The sequence below is a fragment of the Mixophyes fleayi genome, chromosome 8 (assembly GCF_038048845.1).
Source record: "Mixophyes fleayi isolate aMixFle1 chromosome 8, aMixFle1.hap1, whole genome shotgun sequence".
In the NCBI taxonomy this organism is placed as follows: Eukaryota; Metazoa; Chordata; class Amphibia; order Anura; family Limnodynastidae; genus Mixophyes; species Mixophyes fleayi.
In genome coordinates this window covers 74,529,682-74,550,144 of record NC_134409.1, presented here as the reverse complement: position 1 = coordinate 74,550,144, position 20,463 = coordinate 74,529,682, and positions in this window count along the sequence as shown.

Below are 20,463 nucleotides of genomic sequence, written 5' to 3'. Positions count from 1 at the left end.
TGACACTTTTTGGTGCAAATTCAGAAGAAAAGTCTTGAAAGTAGTATTTGTATTTCAGCAATGACAATTAGCAATGGAGCAACGCAGCTCTTGTGTTTGGGTGTATATAACACCCTACACTTTTTAGTACAAATTCAGAAAAAAAGCCTGCAAGGACTAGTATATTTGTATTTCAGCAATCACAATTAACAATGGAGCTCTTGCCTTTGGGTGTATATAACACCCTACACTTTTTGGTGCAAATTCAGAATAAAAAGCCTGCAAGGACTAGTATATTTTTATTTTAGCAATGACAATTAGCAATTGAGCTCTTGTCTTTGGGTGTATATAACACCCAGAGCCGTAACTAGAGATTTCAGGGGGAGAGAGAGAGATTCAAATACAAAGAGAGAGACAGGGTAAGAAACACATGCTGATTATTACTTACCTACATAGCTGGAGTACAGGCTGGTGTAAAATGCAACAGAAGCTGGTGGGCTGTCCAGGGGGCGGAGGGTCCTCTGCTGAGCATTCATGATACTTGTAGCAGGCAGCTTGCTGTGCTGGACAAGCTGAAGGGCTGACCTTTGGGGAGGGGCGCCTCTTTCAGCTTGCTGTCACTCAACACAAAGTGGGCGGGCAGATCGGCTTCTTGTAGGAGCATCCTGTGTTGAACTGCACAGGAGCTCCTTACTGCACTTTGCCTGTAAGGTGGCAATAGAGGCTGGAATGCCTCTGCAGTCCACTGCTTATATCGCGATCTGCAGCGCTGACTCTGCATCAGCCCCAGATGTGTACCTGGGGCTGTGACTTCTTTAATAACAGGGGGCCGTCGCGCCCCCTAGATTTTGCTCCCTGGGCGGCGGCACAGGCCGCACCACCCTCACTACGGCTCTGATAACACCCTATACTTTTTGGTGCAAATTCAGAAAAAAGCCTGCAAGGACTAGTATATTTGTATTTCAGCAATGACAATTAGCAATTGAGCTTTATTTAACACTGCTACCACCCTCCTCTTTCAATTCTGTAAGTTTGCCTGCCAAACTGCTCTACACTCTATCCTACCCCTTCTGCATCCCTCTCTCAAATGGTGCTAGATCGCCGTATAGGGCGGTATTTATAGATTCCAAAACTCGCGAGATCCGATGACGTCACAATGAAGTTTTGCCTCGTTTTGGAATGCGAAAAAGTGCGAAAGTACTCGGATCCTCTAAGTTGGGGTGTGTTCGGTTTCCAAGGAACCGAGCCTGAGCATCTCTAAAAAAGACTGCTTCCAGCACACACTGTTTATGACATGGGTGTCATGGCCATTATTATCATATAGAAGAGATGGAGTTTTACAATGAGATATTAGGATACATAGGAGCTTCTAGCACACACTGTTTATGATATGGGAGATTATTGTTATTTAAATGTGATTGGTTGTTATATAAAGGAATTAGACAGCTCCCAGCACACACTGTTTATGACATGTGGATAATTATTGGTAAAAGTAGAATAACATTTCTTTTTATTAGGGTATCCATGTGTTTGTGACAGATAGGGCTGTATTTTGGTAGCATTTTAAAATGAATTTCAATTAATTTTACTTGCATAGCATTAGTCAAAATAGAGAAAGCAGTTCAAAAAAAGCTAACTTTCCCTTTGATTAATCCCTTTATTATTTTAAGGATATTATGCACCCATTTCAATTGCATATTTAAATGCTACATATGTGTTGTTTATCATAGTTGAGGGAATGGAAAAGGGTCAATAAATGTGTATGAGTGCTTTCAGGTTTTTGTTTTAAATTTTGTTTTGTCTAGCTGAGACCAAGGAGCACTCAAGCCAGTTGCTGCTTTAACTCCTTTACTGCTGAGGCTTTATCACCCCAGTGCTGAGCCTGTTTTGGAATTTTTGGATTGATCACATTCTAACATCATTATGAGTAAATTTAAAGTGCAGTATCAACATAAATTATACTTTGGTTTTTTTACATGAGAATTTGACATTGTTTTGTTTGTAACCCCTGATAGTAAAGAAAATCTGCAAAAATGTTTTTTTAAATGAAATTTCACAAACGTGAACTGCAAGCAGCTGTGTGTGTGTGTGTGTGTGTGTGTGTATGTGTGATCTATTTTTTTGCTAAATTCTACAAATAAACACTTTGTGGTTATAGATTTGGTATTAACTCATCTTTCCAAAATGGCAGAAACTCGGACTCTACATCTAGTTTTTCATAATAAAGTCAGCATTCCAAAATGATAATTCAGTTTTGTATTTATTTATTGCTATTTTGTACAGTCTTGCATCAAATGCATAAAATGTACAGAAACAAAGCATACTATTTGGACATCTAGACAACCTACTGCATCAAATGAGGGGTCACTGACCCTTCTGACCCTTCTAGCGAAAGAATTGAACACACGATAGCATAAAATAATGAGTTTTTAATTTATAAACAAAAAAATTGTTCAAACAGTTGAAAAGGCTACCTTCCTGGATAGCTGTCACTCTTATGACAAGAATGGTAATCCATTTCTATGGTGATTTGGTTTAGGGGTACTTTGGATGATTTGTTTTTTTTTTACATTCTTTTTAAAAGTATTATTATTATCTTTTATTTATAAGGCACCACAAAAGGTCTGTAGCGCAGTACATGATACATACAGAACCAATGATCCACAACACATTACTAGAAAAACAATATAAAACCAGACATACCAAATAAACAAATAACTTACACATAAGATGGTAATGCAGATCAAATTATTTACAGGATGATGAGTAAGAGTGATGGTAATGACCAGCGTGAAGGAGGCCTGAGCTCAAGAAAAGGGTTAGGGAAACAGGCCAAGAGGTACAGAGGGTGATGGAATAGTAGAGGAAGAACAGGAGGAAGAGGGTCCTGCTTGTGAGAGCTTACATCTAAAATATAAAATTAGTGCACTGTAAAGGGTACAGAGGCACAATAAATAAATAAAAGTTGGGAAACTAGACAATCTATCTCACAAAATTAAGGGTCATTTATCTTTCTAACCCAAGTCTGGAATGCACAATAGTTTCTAGAAGATAATAGCAGAAAACTTGGGCAAGCAGTTAGAAAGGAGTGATTGTAATACCTTTCTGAATAGCTGCAGATCTACCAACCAGAATGGTACACCAGGGGTTGCCATCCTGTAGAGGGTGCCAGGAGTACAAATATGTACACACCAATTTTTTGTGGATTTGTTTTATTTTGTTTTAGATATGAGATAAATGCACTGTAAAAATCATACAAGTACTAAAAAAATATGAATGCATACGATTTGGGAAACTAGACCGCCTACTGCATCAAATGATACTTTTCTAACTTAAGCCTAGAATACACAATAATGTCCAATATAGGTGGTTCAATTGCAGAAAATAACACAGTTTTCATATATTTTCTAAATACAATTTGAAATTGAAAAATAGGGACTCACTCCTTGCTGACAGGGGTTGGAGAAGGAAAACTGAAATGCAAAGAATACAACTGTCTGCTGATACACTTATTGTTTGCACTTACAGGTTTAATGTTAAACTAGGCAGTGCACATTGAGAGAGCCAGGCATCTGGAGAAAAATGAAACCAGAATAATGATGAATGTGCAGAGGAGATAGGATAGGAGATGTCTGCAGCAAAGAAAGGAGAGAAGAGTTCAGGGCTAGAGACATAAATGTAAATTATTACATAAAGGGTTGTTGGAGTAAAGGAATAGCAGTAAGTGAAAACGCTGTTGACTGGTGTACTGTTTGGGATAGCAGTCTACCGAGCTTGTTTCATACACCAATGTGAATAAGTCTCAATGCGCAGAATCTGTATTATAGGTATTAATTAATATGCGCACAAAAAGTTAGTGTTAAATATTACCTTAAGCTGGGTACACACTACAGGTTTTTCGTCCAATAATTGGACAAATCAGCCTACATCCGACTGTTTGATCAGATATCGTGTAGTGTGTATACTTACACAATAATCTAAAGTCGCACCAAAGTGCCGATCATCGTGTCGTTTGGTTGGTCGTACTGTTTAGTTTTTGCCGACCAATCACCTTCCAATCCTGCAGTGTGTATGAATTCACCCGACTATCGGCCAATAATGTATCTCAGAGTGACAGGTCTCAGTCTGCCTGCTGCTGATCTTGTCATGATCCACGGTCTCTGTCAACTGTCTGCGGCTGTTTTTCTTTAGAGAAGAGACCGATATCAATGGTATGAGCTGCTCCCCCCTCTCTCCCCCTGCACATGTAGTCTTAACCCTCTGTGTGCTGGCTGGAACGGATAAGATTAGTGCAGCATGAGGAGATTAGAGCAGCGTCCATCCGTTCCTGGGGTTAAACTTCAGCTGCCGAAGATAAAGCTGTCACACAGAATTTACGGCCAGTTTACAGTTCGGCACTTAACACAGTGCTGTGTCAAGACAGGCTGCCCAATACAATTGCCGGGCTCCGCTGAACATCTCTCAATGAATTAAGACCTGAGCTGTCACTTGACTTTTATGGACTACCTTGCAGCCGATAATTTTGACAGATGAAGAGCAGAGATCTGATGATAATCGTGTATAGTGTGTACACGTCAATCGGTATGCTGATCGGGATTTTTTTTATTTATTCTGTCTTTGGTATATCGTTAATCGTTTACTTCTCTGTAGTGTGTACCCAGCTTTACTCACCTAGATCTAAGTGTTTATAGATAGTGAAAGATTAAGCGCTATAGTATAACAGAAACTAGGCATGTATTATTTTCAAATGATCTTACATTCCCACACTTCAGTGATTTTCTCATCTACTCAGTGCTAAGTTCAATAAACTGCAGGGTTTAAGTACATATATGTAACCAAAGTTCCAAATAATTCTAATGGCAACCATTGTACAAAAATGTATTTAAAGGTGATGTAAGTTAACAGAATAAAATTCAACAACAGAAAAAGTTAAAAACATTTGCAGGTACTGTTTTTTTGCTCACTGTTCTTACGGGGATTGTTAGGTCCTGTTTGGTTCCAATGAAATTAGTTCACTATAGGGTAATAATCAAAATTTAGAATTTGACACTGCTGCTCTGTCCTTATATTCAAATGAACCGAGAATCAAAGAGTGAGTCAAATACCAATTTTTGATGACCTACACTGTGTTGGGTCTGTTTACATTGGTGTTCATTATCTTGTTTAAAGGATAGGGTTTCCCCCTTTTCACTCAGAAGGCAGCACCTTCATACAATCACATAGCGCAGCACAAAAAAAACCTCTTGGCAATGCCTTTGTGTCATAGGGCTAGATTTACTATCAGGCTTGAAGCCGCCATGCATCGCGGCGGTTTTCCGGCGGGTTTGCATTGCAAACAGCCGGATTTACTAATGGGCGCATATCAGCTTCAATTTGAAGCCGCCGGCGATGTCACGGCGGGATGTAATGCTCAAAGCCGCCGGCGGCTTTGAATAGAACATGGCGCTTTTGCTTTAAATGACGGCGCTTTTGTGTAAAGGCGGTTTTTTTGAAAATTACACCTGTCTCCTGGCCTGTTACTATTGGCTATTTTCAAACTCAGGAGATTTGACATCACAAGCCCTATATAAACCACTGGCCTGACACTTTTTCTTTGATAGGGGTTTGAGGAGTTTTGTGAGAGGAGTTTGGAGGATAGTGGTTTGCTGTGAGTTGGTGAGAGTTGGAGTTTGGTGGATTGGTGGAGCGATATCTGATTGAAGTGTGAGTAGTCCTGTGGTATTTTTCTGTTTTGTACATTTATTTTCTCTTTTTTTTTCTGTATTGTTTTTTTGGTATTTGACTTGTCCTTTGTCTGTGTTACTTGTGTGTGACTGTGTTGAGAGTGTGTCTGTACTTAGTGTAGTTTGTCTTTTGTGTTTGTAAGTCTTTCTGTGTTTTGTGTGTTTGACATTTATTTGTTATTATGTCCAGAGATAGGAGGGGAGAACAGGCTGAGGAAAGGGAGATGGAGGTTGAGGGGTCAGAGAAGGGAGAGGGAGAGGTTGAGGAGACAGGTCAGGGCAGGAAGACCAAGACAGGGAGGAATGTGCGCTTCTCACATGATGAGAATTGTGTGTTGGTGCACAATATCGTTCCCTGTTATGAGGTCATACTAGGCAACCTGGCAGCCCGGACTCCTCTAAGGCGGCGTCACCAATTGTGGGGGCGTGTCTGTGATGCCGTGAACGCAGTGGGCCCACTAAAGAGGACAGTGGCGCACTGCCGCAAGCGGTTTTCGGATATAAAAAGGAGGCTAAAAGAGAATATGGCCCAGGAAAAGAGGGCAACCAGGCGCACGGGTGGTGGCCCCCCTCTTCGTATTGAGTACACAACGTACGAGGAGGAGCTGCGACAGATAATGCCGGCAGAGATTGTCGAGGGGATAAACGTCCAAGACACGGATTCGCCCTCTTTTGGACAAGTAGTTGGTGAGTTATTTGGATATTTTACTCTAACAGTATTTATATTTTTTTGCTCTTTTTAAAACTGCTTTTCTCTTTTTAAAACTGCTTTTCTCTTTTTAAAACTGCTTTTCTCTTTGCAAACGTTTTTTCTTAATTTTTTTTTTTTTTTTTTGTTTTTCAAAGTGTATTTTTGCCTCTAATAGTTTGTAAAGGTTTTTTTTTTCTCATAGAAAAAAAAATACAAAAATTGCAAACACATTTGTACAATAAACAGTATATTTGGAAATTGTTTTTTTCTGGAAATACATTGTATATGCTTTTTCTAATACATCCAGAATCGCCAGGACCGCAGTTCAGTCCCAGTGCCAGACCTACACCTCCACCTTCAGCGAGAGATTCGGGCACAGACGAGCAAGCAGGTGCGTGATTTCTGTTTAGGAGAGAAATAATGGAGTTACTTGATTTTCTGTGCAAATGTTGCTTTTTTTTTTTTTTCTTTTTATTGTTTGCAATGAGAAGTTAGGGCTACATTTTACTAAACTGATATGTTGCCTATAGAAACCCATCAGAATATACCTTTACTTTATTTATTGCATTCAACAAAATGACAGCTAAAATCTGATTGGTTGCTATAGGCAACATCTCCACTTTTTATAGCATGCAGTTTAGTCAAAATAACCCAGCATGTACTACACAGTCCAAATGATAATGGGTATTAAAAGGATAATAAGTGCATCCGTATAGCAGGTAGCATAGGACTAGAAATCAGGAATGCAAACATTGTGAAAGAATCTGTAGTTGCTAAAGAATATTCTTTCCTATCCAGTGTTCAGAATGCAATATACAAACATATTATATACTATATACTTACCGTCATTTTTCATACACAGGACCCTCTTCATACCAGCCACCTCAGGCGGAGTCCCTGGAAATGTCCCCTGAGCCAGAGGATCTAACGACCATCACCCTGGTAACAGTGGATGCCCCTGTGTCTGGCCTCCAGGAAGTTTCACCTGGCCCTGCTGAACCATCACACCACCAACCTGCACCTGAAAATATGGACCCAGCCAGAGAAATGGCGCTGTCTATTGGCGCATTCCAGCAGCAACAGACATTGTTCATGGACAGGCAAACTGGCCACATGTCACAAATTGCGGCCCAGTTGAGGCGAATACACCGCTCCACTAGCCAAATCCCTGCTGCAATAAACCGGCTGGCAAGCGCTTTGGAGCAGACGAATGTGCAGCTGGCCCAAATGTCTGAGACTGTGGACGCCATGCATTCCTCCGTTCGCGAGGGGAATGCCAATGTTATCCGGCTGGCAGGCCAACTCCAGCAGGAACTGATTGCCCGCTTGCCGGCCCCTTTTTCATTGGCCTCCACCAGTACTGCTAGTACGCCGAGCAGATCCACACATAGCACTCCTCCAAGGAGAGGTGCTCGCACCAGGGGTGGGCAAGGGAGGGTAGAGAGTGGGGCTAAGCACAGTGATATGCCAGCCAAAAGACGGCGCTAGGGCAAAAAATGTATTCTTGGGGAATGTGTTGTGTAAGCGTTATACTTTTTCTTTTATTATGTTGTAATGCAATAAATGCAGTTATATTTCATTCATATCATTCTTTCTTTTCTTCCCATTAAACAAGAGTATACTGTTTTCTTTAAAACGATGCACTAATTTCACGTACACATTGACCTCTAACTGTCACTTTCCAGGGATTTTAACAATTACAACATTCACAGTACACACTATCCTCTGTTTAAAGGGTCCAATTTTATTAAAATATTCCATAAATAAAACCATTGCACTGACATAAAATCAAAAACCAATATATGTTTTTTATTGTATGCACTTACATTTAAAGTAGTTTGTAATTAGACGGTCTCAAATCTGCCTCCCCCTGTGTGCTCTGCACATCACCAAATGGGACACGGGCCCCTACTTGTTCACTGTGTACTGCAATAATCGGTGGGGTAAGTTGATGTAAAGCTAGATTATGTATCAGACAGCAAGCCAGGATAATATCAGACACCTTAACAGGTGCATACATAAGCACCCCACCAAATATATCTAGGAACCTGGTTTACATGAGTACAAACATTGGTACTACGTCCACATCAGGCAAAGATTCCAGATTCATACGCACTTTAAATGCACGTGGAGTGGCCGGTAAACCTTTACATCAGTAAATAGAATTCAATAATACAGGATGGGGAAAAAAAACAAAAAACCTCAAATTACATGCCAGTTTGCCCATTTCCCATATACAGGCCTAAAGGAGGAAACTTTGCACAAAATGGCTCTTTCTCTTATGTTAGAAATGGCTAAATAGTTCAAACAGCACACTGTTTGAACACTCTCGCTGCTCACAAGCAGCGCTTTCATTTTGGTCTATTGAATGGCGGTTTTCCGGCGGCTTTATAAACCCCCTAATAGTAAATCCGGCTGTTTGTATGTAGAACATTGTTGAAACCGTCATGGCGCTTTATACAGAGGCGGGTTTGGAAACATCATTTTTGGCCGTTTGGACAGCGGGTTTAGCCTTAGTAAATCCGGCGATGGCTAAACCGCCGCCAAACCCGCCGAAAGTCGGCGGGTTTACAAACACGACTGATAGTAAATCTAGCCCATAGTGTTTTGCTATAAATACACCACAACTACTGGGATACTATTCCATGGATGTAACACCATAACTGTAAGAATGTTCTTCTTTGTGCTACTTAATAGGTTTCCTCCCTTCAATTTCAAAATGTGTCTCCTTGTTCTAGAAATAATCTAATTTATAAAACAAACTGTCTTCCTGACCTGCATTAGTTTTCTATCATTCCATTTCTGTCCCTTCCCTCTTCTAAGCTGTGCATGCTCTTCAAGCTCCTTCTGATAAGTTTTATGCAGTCCATGCACCATTTTAGTAATGTGGCTGAATCACTTATAAATAACATATTGTATAAATTTATTTCAATTAATGGCGCAGTTCGCAGTATAATTGCAAATATACTGGTTTTTGTATTAGAAATGTATTGATTTCTGATGCAGTAGGCATATGTTGGAGGAAATGTGTTTTTGCAAGAAAGGAAATCCCATGTTAATTAGGCCCTTTTATTTTCACTAAGACCTCTATTAGCCAGGAGGGGTTGTTAGACCGTCACCCTGTGTCTCAGAGAGATAGGAAACCTACAGCAAGTAATTCAGGAAATCACAGAATGATGAAAATTTTGTTAAGTTTAAATTGCATTTAAATCCAAGTTTAGAGAACATATTCCATCCTGATGCTAATTTTTGAATGTAATATCTCTGAATGATGCCAGGTAGAAAAAGATAAAAGCTTACACTAATCCATTCCTCGGCCGTCTTGTGCTGAGCCCAGCGTCTCTGTGTCAACTTTGCCCGATACCCAGCAGTCCTGATCCATAGTAAGTGGTCATGAGGGACCAGTCAACCCACAGCAACGAGACGTAATACCAGCTACCCCAGAAGTAAGCAGTTCTAGGTGCCACGAAAGAGCCTAATGATGGTTGCGATATTCTCCTACAACTACTGCGCAGATGGCATTTGTAGTCAGAGAGTGTCTGGTGGCAAGGTAATACCAGTAGGAGTGGTTAGTAAAAGAAACATAAACTGTGCAGGAAGAACATTCCTTCATCCTTCTCCCCCCAACAGACGGAGTAACGAAGTAAACTGCGGGTTTGAAAAAGGGGAGATATTTCCTATAGCAACGAACCAGATTCTAGTTGTCATTTTGTAGAATGTACTAAATAAATTATAATTAGAATCTGGTTGCTATAGGCAGCATCTCCACTTTTTAAACAGCTTGATAAATTTACCCCCAGGTGAGGAGACTAAACTACTGTTCATAGCAGAGTGCTGATTACAGGAATTGAGGTGGACCTGACTGGAGAAATGAGGTTTTCTGATAATGTCACAGTTACATTGCTGTTATGTCTATTAATAAAACAGACCCGATTGGAGAGGTTAAGGATTCTGGGAATGTCACAGTGACATCACTCATCTGTATTATTAAAATAAGTACTGACATGAGAGGTGTGCACTTCTGGGCATGTCACAGGGACATCTCTTTTATTTTTTAAAACACTGGGGCTTTAGGCACTAGTTTAGAATGTCCTGTCTGGTTGAATAATAATGTATTTCAATAAACAGGCTTACACATTAGTGAAGACACCCAGCCGTGTCCGCATGTATCAGAAAGATTGAGCAGCACCCAGAACATAATTTTTGGTGCCTCCACCTAACTTACCATTACATGAGAGGAACATAAGATTATAAATCTCACCAACAAGATTATTCTACTGACTGAAGAGGTGACTGTTGTAAATGGAAAATGATACAGTAACACCAGGGTGTTTGGATGACGGCTGTATCATTATGTGTGTATCCTGTCAGAGTGTTACTCTTTATATCTCTATGCAGGAGTGGAAGTAATTTGAAAGACACAAAGGTCTGTAAGACCATGATGATGGAGACGCACCAGCCCCTCACAGTACTGGGTAAGGGGAGTTATAATCCTAGTCCTGGCAATGTATCATATCATTCTATGGGGAGACGTATGTGGGGGTAGACGTGTGTGATTTCTTCACGAAGTGGGATTTTCTCACAAAGTGGACGAAAATGCACAGTTAGACAACACAGTTGGACAAACATTGGACTTGATTTTACTTCCAGCAACAAGCTACATCTGCCACAGCCTATTTCTGCATTACTTGTCTATCTATATGGAACACTACAAAGAGGTAATTCTTTAAAATCCCCTAACTTTAGCTTTTACTCCTTTTATCACAATGTTTAACAAATTGCTTTTCTTAGTCTCATTTCATGGCATGATCTTTAGAACTGTGTCATCTTTCACCCTTCCACCAACACACAAACTTGTTCATATTGCACCTGCATTACTCCACTCACCTCTAGTTAACACCCATGAACTGTTGTCCTATTTATTATCTCTAACAAGTACAGCCTCCACCTGTCGTCAGAAAATAAAAAGTCACACATCTTACAATCCCCTTGCCCATCTTTCTCTCACTCTGCTTCTATTAGCTGGTGATATATCACCTAATCCAGGTCCCCCACACGTCTCACACACACATACATCAGAGCACTACCGCTCTATAGCAAACCTCAAACACATCACCTGTCTCCCCTCTCTTCCAAAGTCCTTTAAATGTGCCCTTTGGAATGCACGCTCTTATTGTAACAAACTTACCTCCATTCATGATCTCTTCCTCTCAAAAAACCTCAACCTTCTGGCAATAACAGAAACATGGCTCGTGCAATCAGACACTGCCTCACCTGCAGCACTTTCACATGGTGGCCTCCATCTCACCCACACCTCCAGATCTGAAGGCAGACAAGGAGGTGGGGTTGGACTACTTCTCTCCCCACAGTGCACGTTCACAGTTCTACCAAATGTCCCATCACTCACGTTCACATGTTTTGAAGTACATGCTATTCGCATTTTTAATCCATTCTCTCTACGTGTTGCGGTGATCTATCGTCCCCCTGGAGCAAACCAACAATTTATTGAGGATTTCTCTGCATGGCTCCCTCACTTCTTATCTTTAGACATTCCCACCATCATCATGGGTGACTTCAACATCCCCATTGATAACCCACCTTCCAAGGCTGCTTCCAAACTACTCTCTCTAACCTCCTCACTTGACCTCTCCCAGTGGATTGAATCATCTACTCATAAGGATGGCCACTGCCTTGATCTTGTTTTCTCTAGACTATGCTCAGTTTTCAATTTTATTAACACACCCTTCCCCCTCTCGGATCATCACCTTATCAGCTACACTCTCACCCCCACTGCTCTAACCTCTCTACTGTCTAACGCTACCAAGCCTCCTCATACTCGCAGAAATCTGAATTCTATTAATCTTCAACAATTTTCCACCTCTCTCCAACACCTTCTCTCTCCTATCTCTACATTCTCCTCCCCTGAGATGGCAGTACCTCATTTTCACCTAACCTTAGCAACGGCCCTTGATCAAGTGGCTCCAGCGACACTACATACTACACGTCGACTTCGATGTCAACCGTGGCACACCAAAGCAACACGAAATCTTCAAAAACTGTCCCGTAAAGCAGAACGTCACTGGCGTAAATCTCGAAGCTCTAATGATTTCTTCACATATACTTCTGTCTACAGCTCCTATCCAAATGCTCTGGACACTGCAAAACAAACATACTTCCAATCTCTTATCTATGCTCAGGCTTCTAACCCCAAACGCCTTTTCAATACATTTAATCATCTTCTCAATCCTCCCACCCCGAACCCTCCATCTACTATCAGTGCTCAGGATCTTGCTTCCTACTTCAAAGACAAGATTGATAAGATCAGACTAGAAATGGTATCCTCTTCCTCGACAAGCAATCGGCTCAATTCCTTCCCACTACCCTCTGACACCCCCTCTTCATTTGACCCCACAAACGAAGAGGAGATTTCTACTCTCTTCTTATCTTCCTACTCTACCTCCTGTCCTCTTGATCCTATTCCCTCGCAAATTGGTAGATCCCTGTCTCCTGTGCTCATTTCACCTCTAACTCAAATCTGTAATCTCTCACTCTCTACTGGCATCTTTCCATCACTATACAAGCATGCAGTGATTACTCCTATTCTAAAAAAAGAAAACTCTGACCCAAACTCTCTCTCACATTACCGTCCCATCTCTCAGCTCCCTTGCCCCTCCAAGCTTCTAGAGAGACTTGCCTACACTCACCTCACATGCTTTCTTTCCACAAACAACCTGTTGGATCCTCTTCAGTCTGGCTTTCGTTCTCAACACTCCACAGAGACTGCGCTGACCAAGGTTGTCAATGATCTGATCACTGCTAAAACTGAACGCCATTACTCTCTCCTAATTCTCCTGGATCTCTCGGCTGCATTTGACACAGTTGACCACTCTCTTCTCATACAAACGCTGCAATCCCTAGGTCTTTAAGACACTGTTCTATCCTGGTTCTCATCCTACCTCTCTAATCGCTCTTCCACTGTTAATTTCTCTGGAGCCACCTCTGCTCCACTTCCCCTATCAGTTGGAGTACCACAAGGCTCAGTACTAGGTCCTTTGCTGTTCTCTATCTATACTGCTTCTCTTGGAAATCTAATAAGTTCCTTTGGCTTTCAGTATCATCTCTATGCGGATGATACCCAAATCTATCTATCCTCGCCTGATCTCTCGACATCTGTGTTGTTCCGTGTAACTGACTGTCTTTCTGTTATATCATCTTGGATGTCCTCTCGCCAACTCAAACTTAATCTTTCTAAAACAGGGTTAATAATATTCCCACCCGCCAACAAGAGCATACCTGACATTTCTATCTCTGTTGATAACATGACCATAAATGCCACCCCACAAGCTCGCTGCCTAGGTGTAATCCTTGATTCACACCTATCCTTTGTTCCCCACATTGACTCTATATCTAAATCATGTTACATACATCTAAGGAACATTTCCAGAATCCGCACATATCTCACCAAAGACACTGCTAAAACCTTAATTCATGCACTTATAATCTCCCGCATTGACTATTGCAATTCCCTCCTTACTGGTCTTCCCAAAAACAGACTCAACCCCCTACAATCTATTTTGCATGCTGTGGCAAGACTGATTTTCCTTGCAAATCGCTATTCCTCTGTTGAATCACTCTGTATGTCTCTACACTGGCTGCCTGTCTTCTACCGAATCCAATATAAAATACTTTTACCAACCTACAAGGCCATCAACAAAGCTGTACCAGCATACATCTCCTCTCGTCTCAAAATATCTCCCAACTCGGCAACTCCGTTCTGCAAAAGATCTGCGTCTCTCATCTACCCTTATTACATCCTCCCATTCCCGGTTACAGGACTTTTTTCGGGCTGCACCCACTCTATGGAACTCTCTCCCTCGCACAATAAGACTCTCCTCTGGTCTACAAACTTTCAAGCGTTCTCTGAAAACCTACCTATTCAGACAAGCTTATAATATTCCTCAACCACCCTCTTAACCTCACTACCTTTAGCCTGTTACTGCCTGTTACACAATTTCACACAAGACAACTACCCCCTGACCAATATTGTTGTGTGACAGGATCATTTAGCTTATGAGTCACTTTTACCTTTGCAGTCTGGCTGGGCCAAGATGCAAAATATATACTTAACCTCATGTGTCAATCTCCCATCGTCCCATAGATTGTAAGCTTGCGAGCAGGGCCTTCTCACCTCTTTGTCTGTTTTACCCAGTTTGTTTATTAGTTTATTATGTTTGTCCCCAATTGTAAAGCGCTACGGAATATGTTGGCGCTATATAAATAAATGATGATGATGATATAGGAAATGTCATCACTATGAATATAAATACATTGTTACATGTTTATTGTGTATTTTTATACACAAGATGTGAATGTAATATAATATGTCATAACAATTAGCATTCTGGCTTTCAGTATTGTTATTTTTTTCGAAATGCTACTTCTGCTGCTATAGCCCATTCACTTTAAGGTTCGATGTGCTGTGTGTTCAGAGATGCTTTTCAGCAACTACTGTTGGACCAGATGTTTGAGTTTATGTCGCCTTCCTGTTAGCTTGAACCAGTCTAGCCATTCTCCTCTGTCCTCTCTCATAAACAAGGCATTTTCGACCACAGAACTACTACTGCTTACTAGATGTTTTTTGTTTTGCATACCATTGTCTATAAACTCTAGAGACTGCTGTGAGTGAAAATTCCAGGCACGGTGGCTAAGTGGTTAGCACTTCTACCTTACAGCACTGGGATCATGAGTTCGATTCCCGACCATGGCCTTATCTGTGAGTTTGTATGTTCTCCCCGTGTTGCGTGGGTTTCCTTCGGGTGCTCCGGTTCCCTCCCACACTCCAAAAACATACTGGTAGGTTAATTGGCTGCTAACAAATTGACCCTAGTCTGTCTGTGTGTGTGTTAGGGAATTTAGACTGTAAGCCCAATGGGGCAGGGACTGATGTGAGTGAGTTCTCTGTACAGCGCTGCGGAATCAGTGGCGCTATATATAAATAAATGGTGATGATGATGATATTCAAACCACCCTCTCTGGCACCAACAATCATTCCACAATCAGTCATTTAGATTACCATTCTGGTGTTTAGTTTGAGCAACAACTGAACCTGTTTGCATTCTTGAATGCCTTGCATTGCTGCCACAGGATTGGCTGATTAGATATTTGCATTAACAAACAGGTATACAGGTATTTTTAGTTTTTAGCTTTTTATATACCCCTTCCTCCAATGTATTGAAGGGGACACCATTGGGTTAATACATTTTTTGACCAATAGCTAACAGTACCAATCGTAGACCTTCAACACTCTTTCCTGGCAGTTCCAATCCCCCTGTTTTGTATTTTTTAATATTTAAAGTCTTATTTAATTGGTCAACAAATTCCAACAATTATAACATAGAAGATGCAAAGTGGGAAGGAGGATAAAGGAAAGAAAAGAAGAGGAGTGAAGGAAAATATTACATAGAGTATCATCATAACCAAATTTATAATGAGAAATCACCTACTTGAGGTTAGTAAATGACTGTCTAGGTACCAGGGAGCTTTTTGGCAAGATAGGACTTACTAACTTTGTGGGATAATAATTTTAAATTCAAGGGAGAAGGACTGATATCCAGATTGTAATTGGTTTTGAGAATCTTTAAAGAACCAAGGTTTCCACACTTAACCAAAGGCATGTTCTTCATAACTTCAAAAGTTCCCTTAAAACCCATGTGACAGAATGGACCTCCTATGCCACCCTGTCCGTTGCGTTGCTGGGGATCGGCTGGGCTTGCCACCGTTCCCTTTCTTTATCCCAAATGCACCTCTCCTGTCATAAAGGGAGGAGCCTGCTGCTCCGCTAGGCTCCTACATCGGGGCCTAGAACCGCTTCCTTCTGGGTAACTTTGGCTGCTGGTGTACTCCCTCACTGGGCATCTGAACGGATACCCCTGACCTCTTACTTTAGATCCGGGTTGTTGTGGACGGTCCCCCCTGGCCTATCACACTGGCCAGAGCTGCAAGGTAACTGGCAGAGCATTGGTACTGGACTGCTGGGTCCCAACCTCAGAACAGCCAGATAACGGATTAGATTGGTCTAATCTGTAGGTCACAGGAATTGACGCAGGTAAATAGGCATCAAAACAGAATCTTGAAGCAGTGATGTTTTATTAGCTCAAGTAGTCCTAATAAGGACAGTTACATACACTAGTTTAAGGTACTTGGGATCTCCAAAAGTATAGATTTTATTTTTGTACTACATGGTCAAACAGTGCTCATTTTTATACAGTTCTGGATACAGTCTGGCAGGGGGCAAACTAGTTGTCACGGGCACTAGGAGTTCTGCCCAGGATTCACCAGTTGATAATGCTTACCAGAGGGGCGGGGTTTACACAGCGGACCTCTGGGCAGTAGGGTGAATAGTAGGAACGTATATAACAGCAGATGGAGAGAGAATGTCAATGGAATAGATGAGTCAGCGACTTGCTATACTGGTAGGAGAGTCAGCGACTTGCAGCTGTACTGGTAGGAGAGTGGACGTGAACAGGTGAAGTAAGGTAACGGGAGAGTCAGTGGTCTGCGGATAGCAAGTTGTACCACTGCTGTGATGAGAAGACTTGTCCAGGTGCAGGTAGGTAACGGGAGAGTCAGTGGTCTGCGTATAGCAAGTTGTACCACTGCTGTGAAGGGAAGACTTGTCCAGGTGCAGGTAGGTAGCGGGAGAGTCAGTGGTCTGCGTATAGCAAGTTGTACCACTGCTGTGAAGGGAAGACTTGTTCAGGTGTAGGTACGTAGCGGGAGAGTCAGTGGTCTACGTATAGCAAGTTGTACCACTGCTGTGATGAGGTGAGGACTTGTCCAGGTGCGGATAAGTGGAGGAGTGATAAGAGTCTATAACTGTATAAATACAATTGGAGAGCAGAAGAGCTAGTCCCAAACAGATATGCAGCGTCACAGCTAATAGTCTATAGTGGGTATGTATACCGCTGCTGAGTAGAGAGGCTTGTCCAAAGTGGATATGCAGGATAACAACTGATAGTCAATAACAAGTATGCATATCGCTGCTGAGTAGAGAAGCTTGTTCAAACAGATATGCAGCGTAACGGCTAATAGTCTATAGCGGGTATGGATACCGCTGCTGAGTAAAGAAGCTTGTCCAACGAGGATATGCAGGCACAGCAGGAGAGCTGAGAGACTGTAGCGGGTATGGGAACGGCAGGTGAGCAGAGCAGGTAATCCAGCAGACAGCTGAAGACACGAGCAGGACACAGGAGTCAGTAGCGGGTATGGGAACCGCCGATGAGCAGAGCAGGTAATCCAGCAGACAGCTGAAGACACGAGCAGGACACAGGAGTCAGTAGCGGGTATGGGAACCGCCGATGAGCAGAGCAGGTAATCCAGCAGGAAACTGAAGATACGAGCAGGACACAGGAGACACCTTCAGAGACTCACAGGGAATGAGACTCAAGATTAGGCAATGATACCATGGCCACAGGTGCCTAAAATAGGGAGAGGTGATTGATCCACCAATTAGGTTAAAAGCAAGGGCATAAGAGTTCATAGATGCTGCGCATGCGCAGTCCATCAAGATGGCGGACGGCCGCGGCTCAGGACAGGCACCGGCAGGAAGGATAGAGAACCACGCACCAGCTTAGAGGCACTCACGGTCCGGTGAGTGACACTAGTCCCTATTCCAACCAGGCCGCAAAAGTCCTTTCAGTCAAAGATTAACATCAGGATGTGAGATGTTCTTTAAACTTGGATTTTAAATGCAATTTATACTAATCTGTGATATCCTAAATCACATTGTTCAGATGTCTCCTTTCACTTTTAACAAGGCTGGATAACAGGTAACGACTCCCTGCTGTGCTTGCAGGCTAAAAAGATGTGTTGGTCATTTCCATGAAAAGAATTAATAAGCATCAGGCTTCCTTTAAAAAGGTTATGCAAATCCAATTTCCTGCCCTGGAATCTAATTTCCTCTCCTAGCACTGTCTATGAAATAAATACATTTCCTATACCAAAATACAACACAATATAAAAAAATCAGTACATTTGCAATTACATAAATTGGCACCCTGTGCTATTAATTTAAATAGATTTATACAATAAATTATTTATATGTGATCCAGTCACATCCCACCTGTTCAGGAAAGCTCACCCTTCCTCTGTTTAACCTTTCCCATGCCCTCCTCATCCCCTCTTCATAATCCTTCTTCACTATCGTAGTATACCTCACGCGCATTCTCCTTCCACTCCTCATACTACACGCTCTTGTTCATCTCACCCTTCAGATTCAAGTCCCCTCACCTTGACTCCCTTCTTTGTGTCTCCTGTCAGTCTAATGTAAGGCTAATCTAATATAGGACTCATAGGGGTTATGACTAGACAGGGAAATAAAAAGAAAGAAGTCAGAATAAAAAGAAGACAGAAGGGAAGAAAAGATGTCAAACTTAGCAAGTCTATTAATTTTACCTGTTTATGTCAATTCTATAAAGATCATATATGAACTTTAATTAAAACTAAAGTAACATCTAATAGTAATCTATGCATAATAAAAGAAATATGAGTCTTTGTCTCCTTTTGATCAAATTAGAAAAAGTCTAAGAGAAGCAAAAATGTGCATTACAGCAAGGTGCTGTGGATCAATTGGCCCTATACACTATCCCTGAGGATTTACCACAGGGAAGCAAAGCATCTTTGTTCTCTACAGTCAAGTTCTGGGCTTAGCAGACTTGGGTCTTTTTGATCTGTCATTTATTGTCCATGCTTGGTGGACCTGGGTCCATCTGTAATGAGGAGGTCGTTGACTTGCCTGATCTTTGTTCTTCTGTCGGGAAAGACTCATCTGAATTCTGAATTTAAGGTTATTGTGCCTAAGATAGATATGAATGAAAGTCCTGTCTGGTTTTTTTAAACTGGTGTAGATATCCCCCAGTTTAAAAAAAAATTCTTGACTCACATCTTTGGAATTATAATCGTGCATTCTGAGGATCACATCGCTTGCTTGACATGGGTCTTGTGATCTTGGGTGAAGGGCTCGATGAGCACAATCCAGCTGGAAGTGATACTCAGGGAGAAAGTTGAATAAATAGTTTCTTTAAGTATAATTTAAATTTGGAGATTTATACTGTTTCTGGTATACCTTATTCTTAAGTTATTACATCTTGCTTTATTGTCTTGGTCTTCCTAACTTTGGAGCTCAGATATATCTTGATGGTCTGATTCCATTTTGTGTTGCTATGAGGCCACTTTCTCAACTTTTTCCTTCACTTGGGCTGTATTTTTTCCAAATAGAAGTGATCTCTGTTTTAACAAGTATGGACCGCGGGTTGGTAATCACATTTCTTTAATTTATTTTTGAAATTATAGGTAGAATTCTATGTAGCTTGCATTGTGGATTTAATTTGTAAAGTAGTTTTATTGTACATATGTTTGAGATGATAATTTGTGCACTGGCCAAGTGTCAGGCGCCGTTCCTCCGCTCCTTCAGGACGGTCGCCTTCTGCTTCCTCCTTCGCATCTGGTTGCCTGGCAACCAGACGCGACACTTCCGGCTCCACTGTCGGCCCTACTGTGCTCTGGGAGTGTAATGATCCTCTTCTTGGAAGTTCTGCATCCTTCATTGAAACATTTAGGAAGGTTTTTGATGACACTGGGAGAGTGTCTTCTGCAGCTTTTGATCTATTGAACCTCCGCCACTGTTGGACAATATGCAGTGCAGTTCCGCACTCTGGCATTGGAATTAAAGTGGAACAATGAGGTCCTAATAGCAACCTTCTGGCAAGCAGACCGAATCAAGGACGAGCTAGTCTCCAGGGAATTGCCCTCGGACCTTGACACCCTTATATTTTTATGTGTTAGAGTGGACTTGCGCTTCCGGGAACGAACACAGGAACGCTCTTTAGCCAGACGTTTCATTCCCAGGCTGGCTCCTCAGTTTCAGAATTCGGTAACACCCCCCAGAGGAACCCATGCACATTGGGCGTTCTCGGTTGTCACCTGAAGTGCAAGGGAGACGATTCAAGCAGCGACTTTGTCTTTATTGTGGTGATCCTGGTCATCTTAACACATGTACTAAGACACCGGGAA